General features: G+C 46.4%; 1 protein-coding gene across 1 annotated transcript in view; it reads left to right on the top strand.

The window, feature by feature from the left end:
- Positions 1–18,314, top strand: part of FGF18 (fibroblast growth factor 18) — a 57,473-nt gene that overhangs the window by 20,241 nt on the left and 18,918 nt on the right.

Below are 18,314 nucleotides of genomic sequence, written 5' to 3'. Positions count from 1 at the left end.
TCTTTTCAGGTTGGGGTTTCCTCAAGAAAGGTGTTAGACGTTATAAAAAAACCGAAGCACTTCAATTGCTCAGATTTCACCTCAGCTCTTTTCAAACTCAGATAGTCAGGAATTTCCGCAGCTGCGAGGTGGAGCACAGCAAACATTAGCAAGGCCAGCAGCATTGCCTGGCTGTCTGGAAGAGGAGAGAAGAGCCTGGGCCCTTCAAAACTGCACCAAGCCTCGGGCTCAGCAGAAAGGTGAAAAATAATGATGCTCCGAAGAGGGGAAATTGCTGATGCATGACGCTCAGAACTCTGGAAGAGTCCAAAAAGGGAGCTGAAAACACCCCCCAAAAATGACTATCTGTGGCTTGAACGAAATAGTGTCCGATCAGCATTCAGAAACCGCTGAATTCAGGCCGTTCCAATACTGGCATTTTCCAGAGTGCCTGCCAGTCGGATGCTGAGGAGAACACGTGTGGAGTGTCTGCGGTCTCAGTGCTCACAAGAAGGGGAAGGCGAGCTGAAAGTGAAGGGAGTGAGAAGGCCCAGTAAAAAAACCCTGTTTTTTCTTACAGAGAGGAGGAGAAGGAGGTGTTGGGGTTGGAGAGAGACGGTTGCATTGGCTGCATGCTGTGAACATCCCTTTTGATGAGCTATGCCAACAATGAATAGTGTGTGCTTTGGTCCCTGATGAATTTAAAGCATTTTCTGAATGCCTGTAACAGACAATTCATGTTTTCATGGTGATGTAGGAGCTCAGGCCTTCTAAATATCTCCTGAGCTTTGTGTCCCTGACTTGTGTTCTTATCACTTTGAGGATGTGTCGGTCATTTGCTGTTGCTACCTGGAGTGGTTCAGCTTGAAGAATCCCTGGGTAGTGCTCATATTCATTTTGCTCTTGTCTCTGAGAGCTGAAATGAGTGCCTGACAGGCCTTCTCCTCCACTTCATTCACAGCTGCCAAAATGAGTGTCTTTCCTCCCAAAGCAAGAAGAAGAAATCCTGCGATCTGCCATGACCTTCCCGCCTTCTAGGTGTAATGAGTTTTGGTTCTTCTCCAACAAGTAGTTTCCCAGCAATCACAACTGGAGGGCAGCTGTGCTGGCTGGAAGGATCCAGCCCCAGGTAGCTCCATGGAGAGGAGTTCTTGTGCTCTGATGCTGCTCAGCTGCTTCTGTTCCTCATCCAAGAGCTAGGCTGTTGGGATGGAGGAGGAGCAGATGTTGCGCCTGAACGGTGCAATGCTGACACACGCCACTGGCGTTTGAGCATATGGAAGGAGACAAAAGTTTGGGATTCTGGCTCAAATTGGCATGGCTGGTGTAGTTTGGTTTATACCTGATGTTCTCAAGTGCTTTTGGAAGGACAAGCAGGAGAGGAAATGTTTGGTTGGGTGTGAAAGGAGCTCTAGCAGCAGTGAACATCACCCACAGCCTCTGGAGGTGGTGAAGAACCTAAGAAGCAGTAGGGAAGGACTAAGAATAGGCTGGCATGTAAACACCAGCTACATCTGAAAAAATAATGTCCAAATGGCCTCAGTGCTTGGCCAGGGACAGTTGTGAGGCTCCCAGTGTGTCCTTGCCCCTTCTGTGGTATGGGTGTGAGTGCTGAAGCAGGCTGAGGGGTGCTTTGAATTCCAAGTTTCAGATCACATGTTGTGACAGAGGGGGGAACTGTGCAGCTGCTGAAAAGCTGGGCTTGCCCTGTTAGGATCAGTGATGCTGTCCCAGCTTCCAGCACCAAAGGAGCTTGCCTGAAGGTACTTCCAGTAAATTCCCAAATAACATTTCTGCTGGTTGCATGGAGGGATCACAGGGCTGGATCTGTTAAAATCTGAGGCCTGATTATCCTCTTTCCTACGCTCATGAAACTCCACCGACTTCAGCTGAGCTGTTCCTGGAGCTCCTGTGTGAGACTGAAAGGAGATTAAGTGCCCAGCAGTGCCTCCCATTCCTCCTGTGTCTTGCACCTTTGTTAAGACCTTGCATTTCAAACCATTTTAGCTGGTGGGAGGCAAATCAAAGCTGTTAGGTTTTAGCTGGTGACAATGGTGGGATGCTGTGGTGTGCCCAGCCCCTTGCCTTTGTGCCACGTTTGCTCAGCGGTGATTCTGGCCTTTATTTCATTTGCTTCTGCATCTGCATTTGTAACCAGTTTTTTTTTCAAGTTGAGTTTCTGACTGGTGACTCATTAGGAGTAAATAGGCAAAAGGATATTGACTTTACACCTACTAATTTGGGGGTGCTAACAAGCAAATGTAAGAGCTGTATAGTCACATTCCACCTGGGAGGACTGGAGGAGGGGAGATAAAAAGCCTTGCAAAGTAACTGCACTTTTGTTTCTGGCTCCTAGCCTTGGTTGTTCTTGCAACCATAACGAGTTTGGGTGAACATTTGGTAGTCACCTTTGCTGTAACCTGTTTTGAGGAGAGACTGAGAGACCTGGGGCTCCTTAACCTGGAAAAGAGATGACTGAGAGAGAAATCTTACAAATGCTTATAGATATTTAAAGGGTGGAGGTCATAAGGATAGGACTAGGCTGTTTTCAGTGGTGGCCAATGATGGGACAAAGGGCAACAGATACAAACCAGAACACAGGAGACTTCACTTGAACTTAAGGAGAAACTTCTTTCATTTGAGAGTGCTGGAACACTGGAGCAGGCTGCCCAGAGAGGTGGTGGAGTCTCCTTCTCTGGAGACTTTCAAAACCCACCTGGAGGCAATCCTATACAACCTGATCTAGGTGAACCTGCTTTAGCAGGGGACCTGGACTAGAAGTTCTCCAGAGGTCCCTTCTAATTCTCACCGTTCTGTGATTCTTTGATTCCGTGATTGAAGATCACTGGGACATTCTGGCACTGGAACTCTCAGACCTGTGTGGGCATGAGAAGAAGCTGAGATCCTAATTAGATGATGGTAAATATGTTCCCTCAGAAATGAGGTGCCCTTTACAGCAGCTGGTGGAACAAACCCTTCTTCCTGTGGCATATGTGAGTGCAGTGATGCGATGGATGAGTCAGGGCGTGTGTCGCTGCCGTGCTGCGCGGTGCTCTCTGGAGCGGAGACCTAGAGCAGCTTTAATATAGCTGCTATAGGTACCAGCAGCAGTCACCATCAATGGTGTGGGCTGCCCATTAGACAAATATGGCTCGGTGTGGCTGTGGGAATAACAGAGTCTCATGGTCATGACCATGGTCAGGCCTGAGGTCTGTTCTCAGTTTCGTTGGTGCTGGGGCCTGGGTCAGCTGCAGATGTGTCCGTCCCTCTCCAGCCACATGTCTGATGCACTGACCACACACCCTTGGATATGCTTGAATCAAAACAAGGATGGCAGTGATCTTGGGAAGAGCAACCTATTGCAGGGGAGCTGGGGCACACCTAGTGAGAGATGGTCTCCAGTCCTGATGGCCCTTCTCTGAGCAAAGAGTTGAGCTGCATAACCTCTGGAGAGCCTTCCCAGCCTGAATAATTTTGTGATTTGATGAGTGTCTTCAACACTGATAATGGTGAGTGTTCTTCAACACTGATAGTCAGAACAGAGCTAACAAAGTCATCAATGGTCCATTGCTTAGAAGGCAGTGGTTCTCCTTTAGATGCGTTCAGTGGGACCCTTAGGAAGTGTCTTCTTGTGGCTTGTGTCTCCTTTTTCTCCTTGTGATATTGGTATTGAGATTTTAAGAATTTGTATCATTTAAAAGATTGGATGTATTTAGAAAGTTGGACTGCAAAGTTCTCTGTTCTACTACTTTAGTCCTTTTGCTCTTTCCCTCAGCTCAGGGTGGCCTCCTTAAATCTGTAAAGATGATACCATCTGCACAAGGGTTTATCATAAACTGAGTTTATCTTAAAAGGTGTGTGCTGTGGCATGGAGAGGCATACTTTTTACCAGTCTAATAACCAGGTGCCATCTTGACTCCTTTCTGGACACAAACTGGGTTTACTGTGTGCTTTGAATGGAAGGGAGGAGTCTCCAGTCCTGCTTTGTCTGATGCCAGGCTCCCTTTCACCATGTCCTACTCTGTGGTTGTGACTTCCAGCCCCATTCCTCCTCCTTGGTGCTTGACCTGGCTGCAGCCAGTATCTGTCTCTCAGCAGGAGGAATCTGAGGAAACACAGCAAACTTCAGCTCCTGGGGCTAAATTGTTGTGCTCTGTAACATCAAACCGTCTTGAACTAATTGACAGCCAGCTTTAAACATACTCCCATCAAGCAAATATATTGATTTATTTTTTCCTCTCTTACTTAGCACTGAGCAGCTTCCAGCATGGTTTCCTCCCCAAGAACTGGATAACTCATCTGTTGTTTAGTAAAACTGGTGGGCGGTTTTGACCTCTATACAATCTTTTCAGTACCTTGAGGGATGAAGGAGTTTCTTCTACTCATATGAGTGTTTGACCATTTAAAAAAAGCAAAACAAAACCAAACAAAAAAGCCCAACCCAAACCCACACACGCAACAAAAGATGATCCATTTTCTCTGGATGTCTTTGAAAGAAGCTTAGTTTAGAGACAGACTGGAGAGAAAAGCTATTGATTTTGTTTGACCTCCAAACAGACTGCGGTCAGTATATTTTCCCTGTTGGAAGCGGTTCAGGGCTCTGAATTTCCATGTCAGCGTTTGTATTCTGAAGTGCACTGGGGCTTATGCTGCTTCTTCAATAAACAGCAGGCTGCAGAGAAGGGTAGTGCTGGTGTATATAAGTATTTCCCTCTGGATCTGCCTGGCCTTTTTTTTTTTCCTTGTAGAACTGGGTCCTGCTGCTGATTAAGCATTTACAAGTCTTTTTTTATTGAACCTCATGCAGGTTATTGACTTAAGCTTGAGACTCCAAGCAACAGTTTTGTAATCCCTCTCTTGCTTTTTCCAGTGCTGAGCCAGGGCCTTTCTCAGCCTCATGCCTGCACCAGCATCCACAGTTGTGCCTGGTATGAGGGGGGATACCTTCCTGCACACAGTAACAAACCCTTTTTCCTGATTGTTCTCCACCTTTACGTAGGAAAGCGTTCCTGACTGCACTTAGTCCCCTGCAGTGGAACAGAGTATTCTGTTTGGTGACTCCTGTAGCACTGAAGCACTCTCCTCTCTACAGGTTTGTGTAGTTCTGTCAATGTTCTTCTGAAATGGATTATGAGAGCTGATGTGCCCTTCCTCTGGCATTCAGCTATCAAAGAGTGGCTTCAAGAGGTGGTAATACCTGTAGGATGTGTTGATTGTCAGGTTTCTAAATGAACTTCTCAGAGCTCCTTTGAGGTGAGCAGAGCCAAGGTGTTGATGGGTTACCTCCTTTTAATTTAACGATAATGCTTCACGCGGTGTGGTTTTGGTTCCCATGCTTCCGCCTGTGCTGCAGCAAATTCAACACAACGAGTTTGCTGCTGTCAGCACATCAAAGGGCAGCCTGATAAACTCACCATGATGCTATCACACTGTAGGCAGAGGGTCATTGATGTTGGATACCAGTTGCTGAGCTCCCTTATTGGCTTTGGCCACATGAGTTTAATGTCTAATACCCATGGGCAGATGCTCCTCTTGGTCCCTTCTTTCGAGGGCTCATCTTCACTGCCGCTGCCAGCCTCATGCCCGCTTCTAGCTGTGTTTTGGGACAGGGCAGAGGCTGCTGGTACACATGGGTGAGAGCCTGTGGCATTTGTGGTCTGCTGGTGATTTCGCAGCATCAGTTTCTATCGCAAGCACTTAACTTCCCAGAGAGTAATAGCCCACTGCATCCCTAAAAAATAATGAGGAGTGGAAATTGTGTTAGTGAAGCCTGTGCCAAGTCAAGCTGAGGTTGTGTAACTCTAGTGACTCCTAGGAGCAAGGCTTTAAGGTTCCTGAGAACCTTTTCTGCTGTTAGCCTAAACTCCCACTCTCCCTACATCTGAATATTCAGTTACATTAAACCTTTGCAAATGGCTCAGCAAACACCTCAGAGAGTGGTGAGAAAGAGAGACCTGTAGCTGTTAAACCTCTGCCACAAACATGAGGGCAACGAGCTGATGGAGTGAGATAGCAGGAGGTCATAGATTCACTCCCTGCAATCCTCAGCCACAAGCAGGGCTGAGCTTAATACAGCTCAGTACTGGTCAGCCCACACATCCCCATAGCTGGAGCTGCTGGAGGTGGGTCCCATGGGTGCTGCCTGCCAGCCTCCTGGGCTGCCTAGTCATGGTGGGTGCTTGTGTCTACCTTGGGTACTGGTGCTGCTAATTATCCCTCAGCTCCAGCTCCCAAGCCCTGTGTACTGAGTGGTCCCCGCAGTTGGGACTGGGCCATTGGGCAAAAGGGTGCAATGCAGAGGGGCTCCTCTGCTGCCTGGGATGATTTAGTAATAATTATTTTGACTACAGCAATAATATTTATCAACTGCTACTTGTCTTGGGAGTGAGTAGCCCTGGGTGTGCAGTCTGAGCACAGACTGGCCTGCTTAGGTGTTGCCCACCTCCAGGTTACCATGGAATCATACAACTGGTTTTGTTTGGAAAAGATTTTCAAGACCATTGAGTCCAACTGTTGACCTAATACCCCTATGGCCATTAAACCATGTCCCCAAGTGCCACGTCTACGTGTTTCTTGAACACCTCCAGGGCCAGTGACTCCACCACATCCTGGGCAGCCTGCTCCAATGCCTGACCACTCTATAAGTACAGAAATTTTTCCTAATATCCAATCTAAACCTTCCCTGGTGCATCTTGAGGCCATTTCCTCTTGTTCGATCACTTGATACTAGGGAGAAGAGAGGAGCACCCACCTCACTACAACCTCCTTTTAAGTAGTTATAGAGTGCAACATGAAGATGTGGCACTTCAGGATATCGTTTTGTGGTCATAGTAGTTGGGTTATGGTTGGAATCAATGATTTTTAAAGATCTTTTTCAACCTTTGTGATTCTATGAAGCTTTACTGATTAATGAGCAGAGAGTACCTATGAGTGGTAGGTGATGTTTCAGTAAGACCTGTCCGTGGGAATGTAGGTAATGATAGAATTGTAGAATACACTGGTTGGAAGGAACATCTAGAGGTCATCTAATGCAACATCCCTGCAGAAAGCGGGACATCCCCTACTGGATCAGGTTGCTCAGAGCCCTATCAAGCCTGGCCTTGAATGCCTCCACTACCTCTGTGGGATGTTCCAGCATCCTCATAGTAAAAAACTTCTTCCTAATGTCCAATCTAAATCTATCCTTCTCTAGTTTCAAACCATTGCCCCTTGCCCTATTGCTATATGCCTTTGTTCATCCCCAGCTTTCTTGTAGACTGCCTTCAGATACTGGAAAGCTACTCTAAGGTCTCCATGGAGCGCTGAACAACCCCAACTCTCTCAGTCTGTTTTGGGAATGCATCAATGCTATTCATTATGCTGTGGCTTCCATAGGTGGTCTCCACCATGTTGTGATGGTGGATTAGGAATATGACAGTTTGTTTTTGATGATCTAAATCAAAAACTAAGCACATATAGAAAAAGCAAAGATGTCCTTGTGTTTTAAGTGCCCATCGTCTTGTTTCTGAGAGCTGGGTACCAAATTATCCCTTTGATTCTCAGAGGTAATTGTACCTCTTAATTAGCTGGAGAGAAAAAAAAAACAACCCCAGAGCCTGAGATCTTGCTATATAAATTATAATTAACCCCTTGGCACTGGAAGTTGAGATTTCCTGCCCCCGAGCACAAATGCAAAACGCATTAGCAGCACTTAACATCAGGCCCCCTCGCCCACTGCAGCCGAGGGGTCAGGGCGCTCCCCCATAAATACTGCCACACGCCCAAGGCCCCCAGGAAAATGGCAGGGAAGCCACGGAGACCTGAGGGAAGGCACTAAACACACCATTTGAGGATATTTGACCTGCTTTTTTCTCTGAGCTGCAAATGCCCCAGCGGGAAGGACAACACAGGAATAAAAACCCCCACAAAAGCCGAAGCCCGAGTTAGAGCTGGGAGCGAGGAGCGGGAGGCTTCCTGGTGAGCGGTTTTGTCAGCCGCCATGGCTGGTTGCTCCGCCGTGAGAACCGCTCTGGGCGCTCCTGCCTCGCACACCTCCAGCACAATCATTGTCTGGTGCCAGACACACTTGGCTGTGCCTCTTGTATGCGCAGCGCGCCGGGCAGGGGCCGGCGGCCACCCACCGCTGTCATTCACCAGCATCCTGCTTTTTTGTCTCCTTTTCAGTCATGCCTGCTGGGGGATGAGCTTTAACTCCTCACACCGGAGGTGGACCTGCAGTGGAGCACCAGGTCAGGGCAGCTGAAGGCAGGGAGAAGGAGGAGGGGAGAAGGGGAAGGAGAAGAGCATTGCTGTTGCTGTGAGGAGGCTGGAGGCCAGCCTGGGCCTGCTTGCACCTGTGGCTCTTCCCTTCCCACTTCCCTCATCTACAAAGGGACTCTGCTCACTTCTTGGCCTTGGTGGAGAGCCAGGCCTGGTGGGCACCTGGGTTTTTGGAAAGCCATCTGCCTTCCCCACCAGGAGCCTGCACAGCATCTTCTTAGTTCATGTTTGCCTCTTCCTTTGGGGTGGTGGATGGAGAAACTACTCTTTTCTGCCATGGGTCCGACCCTGGGTGGCTGCAACTCTGTGCTGAGTGATAAAGCTCTTGCAGATAAGGTGTTGTTTGCCAAGGGCTGTCTCTTGACACATGGGCTGTGTGATGTGACCTCAGGCTCCTGCGTGCTGGTGGATCGGGTGGTGGTGGTGTCAGGAGCACCAACAGCTCCTCCTGCAGCAGCACTGGTTCCCTGCTGCATCAAGTGTGGGGTGACTGATGGTGCTGCCGTCAAGTGTGGGGTGACTTGGCCAGCTTGGCAAGTTTCTAAGGTGGCTTCATCCTCCTGTGCAAAGATGAGGAACAGCCCCTCCTCCTGGGGCTTGGTACAGAGACTGCCTGTCAGTCTGCTGTGTGTAGTGGTGGGAAATTTCCTTCTCCTGTCTCTCCAAAGATTGTAGATGGAGATAAAAGAGAAGAGAAATAAGGTGTCCCAGTGAGGAGGAGGGACGTGCTCACTGGCAAGGGGCAGTGAGTACTGGAAGAGGACCTTGTTCACTGGGTTTTGTCCCTTGTCTGTGTGTCTGGAGATGTTTAAAGTGGATTACAGGCAGATTAAAAAAATCTGGCTAAAGAACCCTCCAAGCTAAATGAGCTCTGTCTATCCGTGTTAGGACAGGTACAGGCTGGACACCTACCGCAGTGGTGTCACCTGCCACATGGTACCTGCTGCCTCAAGAGACCATCTCCTGTGCTGGTCCATGGGATCACCTCCAGGGTGGGGAGAGAAGGAAAGATGCTTTAGTGCAGGGAGGAGAGAAAAGGGCTGGAAAAAATTGGTTGGAAAGATGGGGCTGAACCTGAGCTTTAGAGGTGACCTGAGTCTCAAGAGAAACTGAAACTGGGCTAAGTAACAAATAACGTAAGACAGATTTTTTGCTGTCAGTGCTGATTCTTTAAACCTAGAATACCCCCAAAATAACCTATTAGAGATATTGCCTTATTCCTTTGCTGCTCTTGTTTATAGCATCACAGATGATGACTGGCTTAGTTCTGTACTTGATTTACTTTTCTCTTAAGATTTGATGTGGGATCTCCATCCCTTAATCCAAATGTGGTTTGAATGCAGAATTATATTTGAGATTTTTAAAGAACCTTTATTGAAATGTAAAAGCAATTTTACAGTTCTGACAGGTCTTATGTAAATGTGCAGTGGCAGATGCTTTTCGTCCCAAATGACTCTAGGAAAAAAACCCAAACAAACCAAATCAACCAGCTTTTAAAACTTCTCATGCAATTAAAATGAAGTAAGAAGCAAGTAAATAGTCTTAACTATGCTGTGGACTGTGAGTTTAAGAAAATCCCCCTGATGAATGTATTTCCAAAACTACATATACAACTTAAAGATGCTAAAGGCAGATTTAATGTGATATCTGAATTTTGTTGTTGTTTCTGTCACTGCTGCTCTGAGACTAGGTGAAAGAATTGTGCTATGTCTGCAGGGAGAGACCTTTTCAAAGGGGCTGAGGCTGAGACCCCTATGCCAAGGGTCTTCAACCTAGGGATTTGCTTTGGCTACAGTTGGTTCCAGAGGATGTGTCCCACCAGGTGCTACAGAAGATCAATTTTTGTCCACCTCTTTCAACCCTTACCCCCAAAATAGTCACAATCTCATATTCGTAGAATCATAGAATTGTTTCAGCTTAAAAAGATCTCGAAGATCATCAAGTCCAATTGTTGACCTAACACTGCCATGACCATTAAACCATGTCCCCAAGTGACATGACTTATCCAAGAGTGACAGTTTGGACCCTTCATTGAATAATACATTGTCTTTTATTTGGCAACAATGAGCTTCAGCAGCACAAGTACTAATAATCAGGTATCTTGGAAACTCTGTGCTCATTTGTAAGAGCAAACCCTGTTTAAAATCTTAATGCAGAGGAATTTTCCCCATGTGCCACAACATTTTTCTGGTAGGTTGTGCTGCTGCTGCCTCTCCTCTGGGTTCCAGAGCCACAAGAATCCCACTGAAAACACTGAAGCATCCTGCAACTTTATTTTCAGCATATTTTTGCCTTGCTGAAAGAAGGAGAAGTTACAATGAACCCCTTTGAGAAAGTGCATAGGCACGCTTGTAATCCTAACCATAAAATGAATTGTCACAATTTCAGCTTTTACTGCACAAAACAAGAAACTTTCTGGGTAGAACTTCACCTCTTTGTCTACCAGACATGGCTGATAATCTTAACTCAACTAACACTGCCTAACACTGCAAATACTTCATGCATTTTTTCCTGATTAGCCCCATTTTGGAGCATTCACAAATACAGCAGTGGAGCCTGGAGTATGCGAAACCATCATGGTGCTGGCATGGAGGAGAGATTTATGTATTTGGGACTCCTCGGTAAGAGGATATGCTGGTTAACATCACACCTACTCCATCAATGAAGATCAGCAGCCAACCACCAGGCTGCCCAAGAGAGATGGACAAGTGCTCGAGAGTAAATGTGGTCTGTCCTACTCTTCTTGCCCCAAATAAAGCAGCTTTGGAGAAGCAAGAGTACATGGGGTTCCCATAGCCACCATTCTCTGCTTATTGTTATTTTTGTGTACGTCAGTATTTTTGTTGGGTTCATCTGACACTGGGAACAAGAGAGTCAAAATAACTTCAGCAGGATTTCTCCTTGTGGTAATTCTAACCCTCTGTGGGGTGGGAAAGGTTCATACTATTTCCAGACCCAAGAGACTCCTGTGCTTTGGATGTGTTTCTGCTAGGTGCTCAAGGCCAGGTTCTGAGGTCCTTGTCTGTTGGGCTTGACTGTGTCAGTAGGAGTTTATTCAAATGAGAATGATCAAAGACACCAGGGTTTGGCCCTTTATTTTTCATTTTAGGTGTTTTTTCAAGCATAACAGAGCTTCTGAACTTTTTTGAGGCTCATCCTTCACTAATTCCAGACTTGCAGCCTGGCAGATTGTCAAGCACTTTTCCTGCCTCTGTAGAAATACTGTCCACTTGAGCTGTGTTTGGAGGCAGCAAGACACCCTGGTGAGATAGAGGAATTTCTGTGCTAACATTTTTAACGTTTCTCTTTCCAGGCCTACTTCTTAGTCATGGCAAGTTTGCAGGTGGCAAAGTTCAGTGCAGAATTTGTTCGGTGCCACTCCCTGCCCAGGCGTTTTGAAAGCACACAACCTATTGCTTCCAGTTTAACTGAATCTTGTCTAAATAAGCTTATTCACCATCACTGGAGCAACTGCCAAAATATTTTTTGCTGTCTCTTATGGTGAATTATGTATAAAACATCTGCAAGAGGCAGAGCCTAATTCCCCACTTCTTAATCTTGTTTTCTTAGATCTACAAGTGGATGCAAATGATTCTGTGTCAGAATGACAGTGTTTGACATTAATTTTTCACATGGGGAAATAATCATCAGCCTCTGGCCAGTAATATGTGACTTAGAATTTTCACATTGTCCTCAGATATGTTTTATTGTTTTATTCTTTTCTCAGAATCACAGATTCAGGGATTTATTAAACTTTCATTTAAGCTGGGCAAAATCTGTAAGAATTACCTTGATAGTCGTTCTTGTCTTACATCAGCTAAACTATTAAATAATTTTCATATGCATGATAAAAGTCCTCAAATTAGCAAGTTTTCATTCATGGTATTTCATTTTTTGGCATTGGGACAAGCTGCCCTGTGAAGCAGTGCAGTCCCCATCCCTGGAGGTGTTCAAAAATGTGTAGATGACATGGTTTAGTGGTCGTGGTTTGGGACTGATAGTTGGACTTTATGATCTTTGAGGTCAATTCCAACTTTTATGATTCTATAAGCTTCTCCCAAGATGTGGAAAATAGAGTTAATTTATAGAGACTGTGTCTAGTAGCTCTGTAATCCTTCAGCAGCCTGGGCAGTCCTGAGAGGAATACTTCTTTGTTCCAGAATCTCCTTTCAACCTTGCTATTGCCATTCTGGCATAAGGAAACTGTCTCCAACAGGGTGGGGAGGATGGTCCCTGAGATGTTTGAGGAACACTGGCAGCTCAGCATTGTTCCCTGGGTATGTATCATTACTGAACTGGTAGTGGAGTTTTTTGGGTGGTCATTCCTGCAGGTGAGAGCACTGTAATGGTGTGACAGGCTTCAGCTGTGGAGGTTTCACTAGTGTGCAAAGGATATTTTATTATCCAGCTCTCTCGACGTGTGCGCCCCATGGGGTTAACTGCTGAGGCAGTGTTCCATCCCTGCACATCTGTCCTGGGCTGGGCACTCAGACTGGTGTGGTTGGCACCAGTGTGGATGTTTCTGCATGTCTTGGCCTCATGTCATGTAGACATGCCCAGGGAGTGCCAATGGCATAGCTCAGCATCCTGGAGATGGGACAGGATGCCTTCTTGGGGTTAGGTGGTTGTTTTGCAGAAGGGAGTGCCTGAAAGCATCTCCTAGGGATTGAATCTCTTATTGGCTAGTGCAGAAGTGAAACCCAGCAAAAGGTGTCCCAGAGTGTGCCAGGAAGGGGCACATTAGCTCCTGTTTCTTTGTTACAAGTGCTGTGATCCTGCACTTCATTCCGTCACATCAAGCCCTCAGGGCAGTTGCAGGTAGGCAGCATGAGGAGAGAGCTCTGGGGAGGATTGAGGAAGGGGAAACTTGCACTTCCATATCCAAAGCTGTGCTCCCAGCATCTCCAACCATGCAGCAGGTGACAGACGTTGTACCCTGAAGCCATGTCGGGGTCTTTATCAGCACTGGAGGGCTTCCGATGTGTGTGAAGCCCTTCATGTGAGAGTATTTGCTGGATCAGGTTGCTGCAGTGTAAGTGCCTTTCAGGTCTTTGCTGCATAACAGATTTTCTTCTGATGTCTCCCATGCAAATATTTAACCTGTCTGGTTTCTGGGAGCTACTGAGGCTGTTAAGCAAGTGGCAGGGTGTCTCTGCAGCCTTTCATTTGTTCACACAGAGGCCTCTGTCCTGCTCCCCTTCTCACCCCAAGTTGGGACAGGGAGAAGTGCCATGGGAGAGTGGCACTTGTCATGTGTTGATGCACTGAGAGGCTTATGCGCTCCGGATCGTGTCTATTTCCCTGTCTGCATCAGCTCTATGAGTAAAAAGCATGGTCAAAGGAAACCTCCTTTAGAGAAGCAGCATTTTAACAGTCTGGGGTACCACGGGGTGCACCACGCAGTTGCCTCGCTTCTCCAAAGCAGTGCCTTAAAAAAGAAAATACCTGGAGCCTGAATGGTAGATCTGCTCTTACTCCTCTCCCCCATGACCATCCCTTGTAATGATTTGACATACATATCCTATGTATCCTATCAAGCTCAAGACAGGCTCGATGAGCTAATTTCAGTGGTATGTGGGTCAGAGCTCTGCCCTCCTGGGCACCAGCCTCATTGATTGTGGTGGTTAGTCCTGATTCCACCTGAATAATTGAGAAGGGAGTTGGGTTGAAGGAGTTATAACTATTTTAAATACTACGGTTTAGAGGAATATACAAGTGTGCAAACCAAGCTCGAGGATGCAGCCTAGATTCCCTCACTTATTCACAGCCCATGGGCTTTATTAGACCCTCCAGACTTTACCTAATTTTGGCCATATTCCCTCGTCATTACATCATGAATGTGAAGTGGAGACACGGTCATTCTCTCCTATGTTGTGGTCCTGCAAGGGTTTCATGTGGTTTTGGTAGGGGAGAGGCCATCTTGGAACAGATTTCTACTATTTTAAGTACCTTTGGCCGTGCTGGGGTTCAAATTGAAAGATTCAGCCTTGCCAGAGGGTAGGTGTTAGTCTCCCATCGGATGTGAAATATGCTGTGAGCTATGGAAATGCTCTTTGTCTTGGTTCATAGCACCACAGTAACCACACTGGAAAGCTGCTCTCAAAGCACACAGACTCTGCTCCCAGCTACATCCTTCCTCTCCATTAACTGGGAATAGTTTCAAGTGCTGAGAATGGTTTTCCCAACTTTGTAAGTGCATCAGAAAAAAAAAAAGTGCAACAAAATCTGGGTCCTCTCTGCAAGCCTTTTCCTTGAGGATACTTTTTCAGCTGACTTCAAGCATAAGTGGCTGTAGTTTCTTTCTCTCTGTGGTTCCTTTTGCAGGATTTTCACCTGAGAAAAAGCCCCAAAGCAACGGTGGGTAGACTCCAAGTATTCAGTCCTTCTGCACCTTGCTGGTGTTTTCCCCTTTTATCTCTTTATTGGTCTGAAACTGTCTTGTATTTAGGATTTTGTGATAGGTACAAGAAAACCTTACACTTCTCAGGTGCCCTCTTTCTCTTTTCTTACCCCCTGCTTTTCTGGCTCCTGTCCTCCCACTCCCAGGAAATATTTGAAAGATAATTTGGCATATTTTCTGCCACCTTCACATATCTCCCTGACTTCATGTTTTCTTAGCTGGAAGATAGCTTTTCAACATACATATGTAATCCTTTTCACCTAGACATGTGAGGAATTCCAATCTCTTCCAGTGGGAGTTTTCAGGAAGGTTTAGGTTAAATGGGCCAATAAGGCAAAAGCATGTAGCAGAAGATCTCACCCTCTAAAGACATCTTTTCTCTTTGCCTCTTTTTTTATTTTTTTCCCTCCCCCCCCATCTCTTTTTTCCCCCTGGAAATGTATCTGAATATCTAGCTGTCAAAGAATTTAAACAATAATACCTGATCTGAAGCCTAGAGTGCAGGGCTTTTGGAAACAAAGATTCTAATCTCTCTGTGGTGTATCCAGGGATTAATGGAGCTGGAAGTCAGGTGTCTAGAGCAGCAAACTGCTGTGGGGACACTGCTCCAGCTTGGTGGGATTTTTTTGACTTGAGCTCTCAGTGGAAATTCTCCTAGATATTTCCTGGTGGTTTTGTTCTGGCTAGAGCATCTTTATCAGAGAGACAAGACGGTGAGCCAAGTCCTGTTTACACTAACTTAAATCTTGGTAATGGTGGCTGAGCCTTTCTCCTGCCATGTGAGTGGGGCAAAAAACCTCAGCAGCCCCTTCTGCTGGGCCATCCTCCATCCCCCAGAAGCTCTTGTTGCAGCATTCAAGGCTGGGGTTCATCCATCTCAGCTGATCTTAGCTGACTAGATGTGTTGTTCAAGGTCTCTGCCTGGGCTCCTGGGAGAATTCTGGGAGATGTCTCTTGTGGAAAGGTGAATAAGTTATAAGAGGTTCCTTAGCCTGGAAGCCAGCTGGGCTGTGACCCCAGCTCTAATACTTTACTGATCTTTCTTGTAGGAAGGAATTCAAGGTTTCATAAAAATAAGAAGATGTTTCCAACATCTTAAGATGCAGGTGTTTCAGAATTGGATACCTATGGATGGCCTTAGCCTGAACATCGGCAGCTAGACTCACAGTCGGGAGCAGACAGCATCTGCTGAACTTCCTTCTCTCTGCTTCCCACTCCTAGACAGGGTGGGAAGGACCACCACTCCTGGGTGCAGGACAGTCTTTGGTGCTCACAGACCTCCTCTGGGCACTGGGGTATGTGTGCCGTTGTGGGTGTTGCACTGGGTGCTTGCCCATCTGCTGCTGCTTGGTCTGTGCCGTGGCACTCGCTTGGGAGGGATCTCAGCACCGACATAACCTTTGCAGCCTGCAGGAAAGGTGACTTCCATTTAGTTCTAAATTATGACATTATTTTATTAGATCTTTAAACTTTATTTAAATTCTTTATTTAAAAGGGGGGGAGGAAGGTATCATATTTTAATTAGTAGTGGTGTCAAAGGAGACCTAGATTAATTATTTGAAATCACTCCATCCAGATGGTTTTAATTTTCACAGCAGGGAACCGGCATCTTTTTAAGGTGATATTTTTCAAATTAAAATCAGCTTGGATATTACTCATGCTGGCTGCAGAGCAAGGGGGTGGGGAATGTGAGCCAGTGTGTCCTGTGTTTGTCCATCTGAGCTGCCAGCAGGGACTTGTATTGGAGAGGTGTGGGTTGCCAGCTGCCCATTGGGACCACAGCTCAGTGCTCTCATGTTGGAGTGTTTTACCAACATTAGCTCCTACCTGGGCTGGCCAAACCCAGTTTCTGATATTCAGCATTATTCTTAGCAGCTTTAGTTGCAGTACTGAGTGTGGAATGGATGGGGAATGCCTCACAGCTTAGACAGGAACTTGCCATGTCCTGTTCTTGCCTGTGTGCAAGCTGCGAAGCCCTGGCTTGACCCTTTCGGTGGGTGGCCTGGGTCTGTTTGTGTGCCTGGGTGGATTTGACATTCTAGATCTATGTGCAGCTCCTTGGTGCTCTGGGTGTTGGCTGTGGTTCTTGGGCCAATCTTTGGGACAGCTTGTGCTGGCTCTGTAACCTTCCCTCATGTGCAGGCTGCTGCTCTCCTCTGATGCTGACCATTAGCTCATGCAAGGAAAAGACCTTTCACTGTCAGCTCTTTAAAGATAGTCCTTCCTTGGCTATTCTCTAGTCTATTAGTGCTGTGTTGCATCTGAGCAGCACCCCTGAACTTCCTGAAGCAGTGGGCATTCACCAAGTTGTATACCATGTTGGTCAGTCTCCTGTTGAAGACCTGTCTGACCCTGTGCCATCTTCCCCCATCCTGTCCTGGTTTATCCTGATATCCCTACTGTGATGGGACATTTCTGTTTGCTGAGGCCTTTCCTCAAGGAAGTAGTCACTGGTTCAATACCACCTTGGCAGGTGTGGAGAGAATGCACCCAGTTATTGCTTGAAGGCTGCTCTCCATTGCACCCACCCTGATTATGCACGATTGCAGGTAATATTCTGCTCTAATACAGTCATTATCCCTCTTGCTGTCTGAAAGAAGCTGTTCTTTAAATATCCCCTGTGATAACAGGTTTAACAGATATATCTGTATAAAGGTAACCTCATAAGTGGAAAACCCTGAGCTTGCATCTGTGCCTGAGCTGCTGAGGGAAAACTCTGTTTAGGGCCCTTGTGAGTTAAAGGTTTGTGATGTTTGCACTGCTGCAGAAGCCAAGAGCTGACTTTACAAGTGGGAAAAATATTAATGTGTTTAAATGAAACAAACTCCTATTTCTATCCCCATGGTAAATCCTTACAGTGAACATATTTGCTCTTAGAGGGTTTTTAAGTTTGAAATATGAATGCCAAAAAGAATGTGACTTTTTGCAGCACAGATCAAACATTCTCCAGAGTTTGGCAAACGCTGTGCTTCTACGGCAAGGCTCAGGTCTTACAAGCGTGAGTATTTCCAGAGCAGGACCGTGGATTTACACTTGCTGACACTTACACATTCTTGCATTGTGTTTCGACCATGTCTACTTTCTCCCCCTCCGTATCAGGGATGGATCTGAACCAAAATGTCCAGTCTGCCTGTTCCTGCCTCTCCAGGGAAATTCCTGGAATCCGAACCTTGAGCATGACTGAAATTCCTGTTCAGATCAGAGAGGGAATAAAATGCTGGATCTGGATGTGTGTAGGTTTTTGAGATGTTGAAGGCATGCTATGCTTCTGCAGTGTATATACACTTCAGTATAGTTGGGTCAGGGCAGGTGGTTGTTGAAGATGCCCCAGAAGTCTATCTTCTGCAGTGGCTCCTTGAGATGCTGCAAAGCAGTTCTGTCCTTAATAAACACGCAAGACACTATGAAATTGGCTATATTTCTCCCAGCTAGAGCAGGATTCATGGACCTGGGCTGCCAGAAAACAATTAGTGACCTCCTGGGACCACAGCTAGACATACAGAGGACATCTACACTGTGGATGTTCATCAGGCACTGCCGAATTTCTCTCCTGCTAGGTGTTGAGGGCAGCTTTAGGAGCTTTAAGAGATCGCTGCAATGTTTTGCACCATGAACATGTGGCTGGACCACTTGTGCAGTGTTTGAGGGCTGCTGGCAGTGGGGAAAGGATTTCCAT

Source organism: Indicator indicator, chromosome 18, assembly GCF_027791375.1.
Source record: "Indicator indicator isolate 239-I01 chromosome 18, UM_Iind_1.1, whole genome shotgun sequence".
Taxonomy (NCBI): domain Eukaryota; kingdom Metazoa; phylum Chordata; class Aves; order Piciformes; family Indicatoridae; genus Indicator; species Indicator indicator.
The sequence above is the reverse complement of the archived record's forward strand: the minus strand, read 5'-3'. Positions and strand labels throughout refer to the sequence as shown.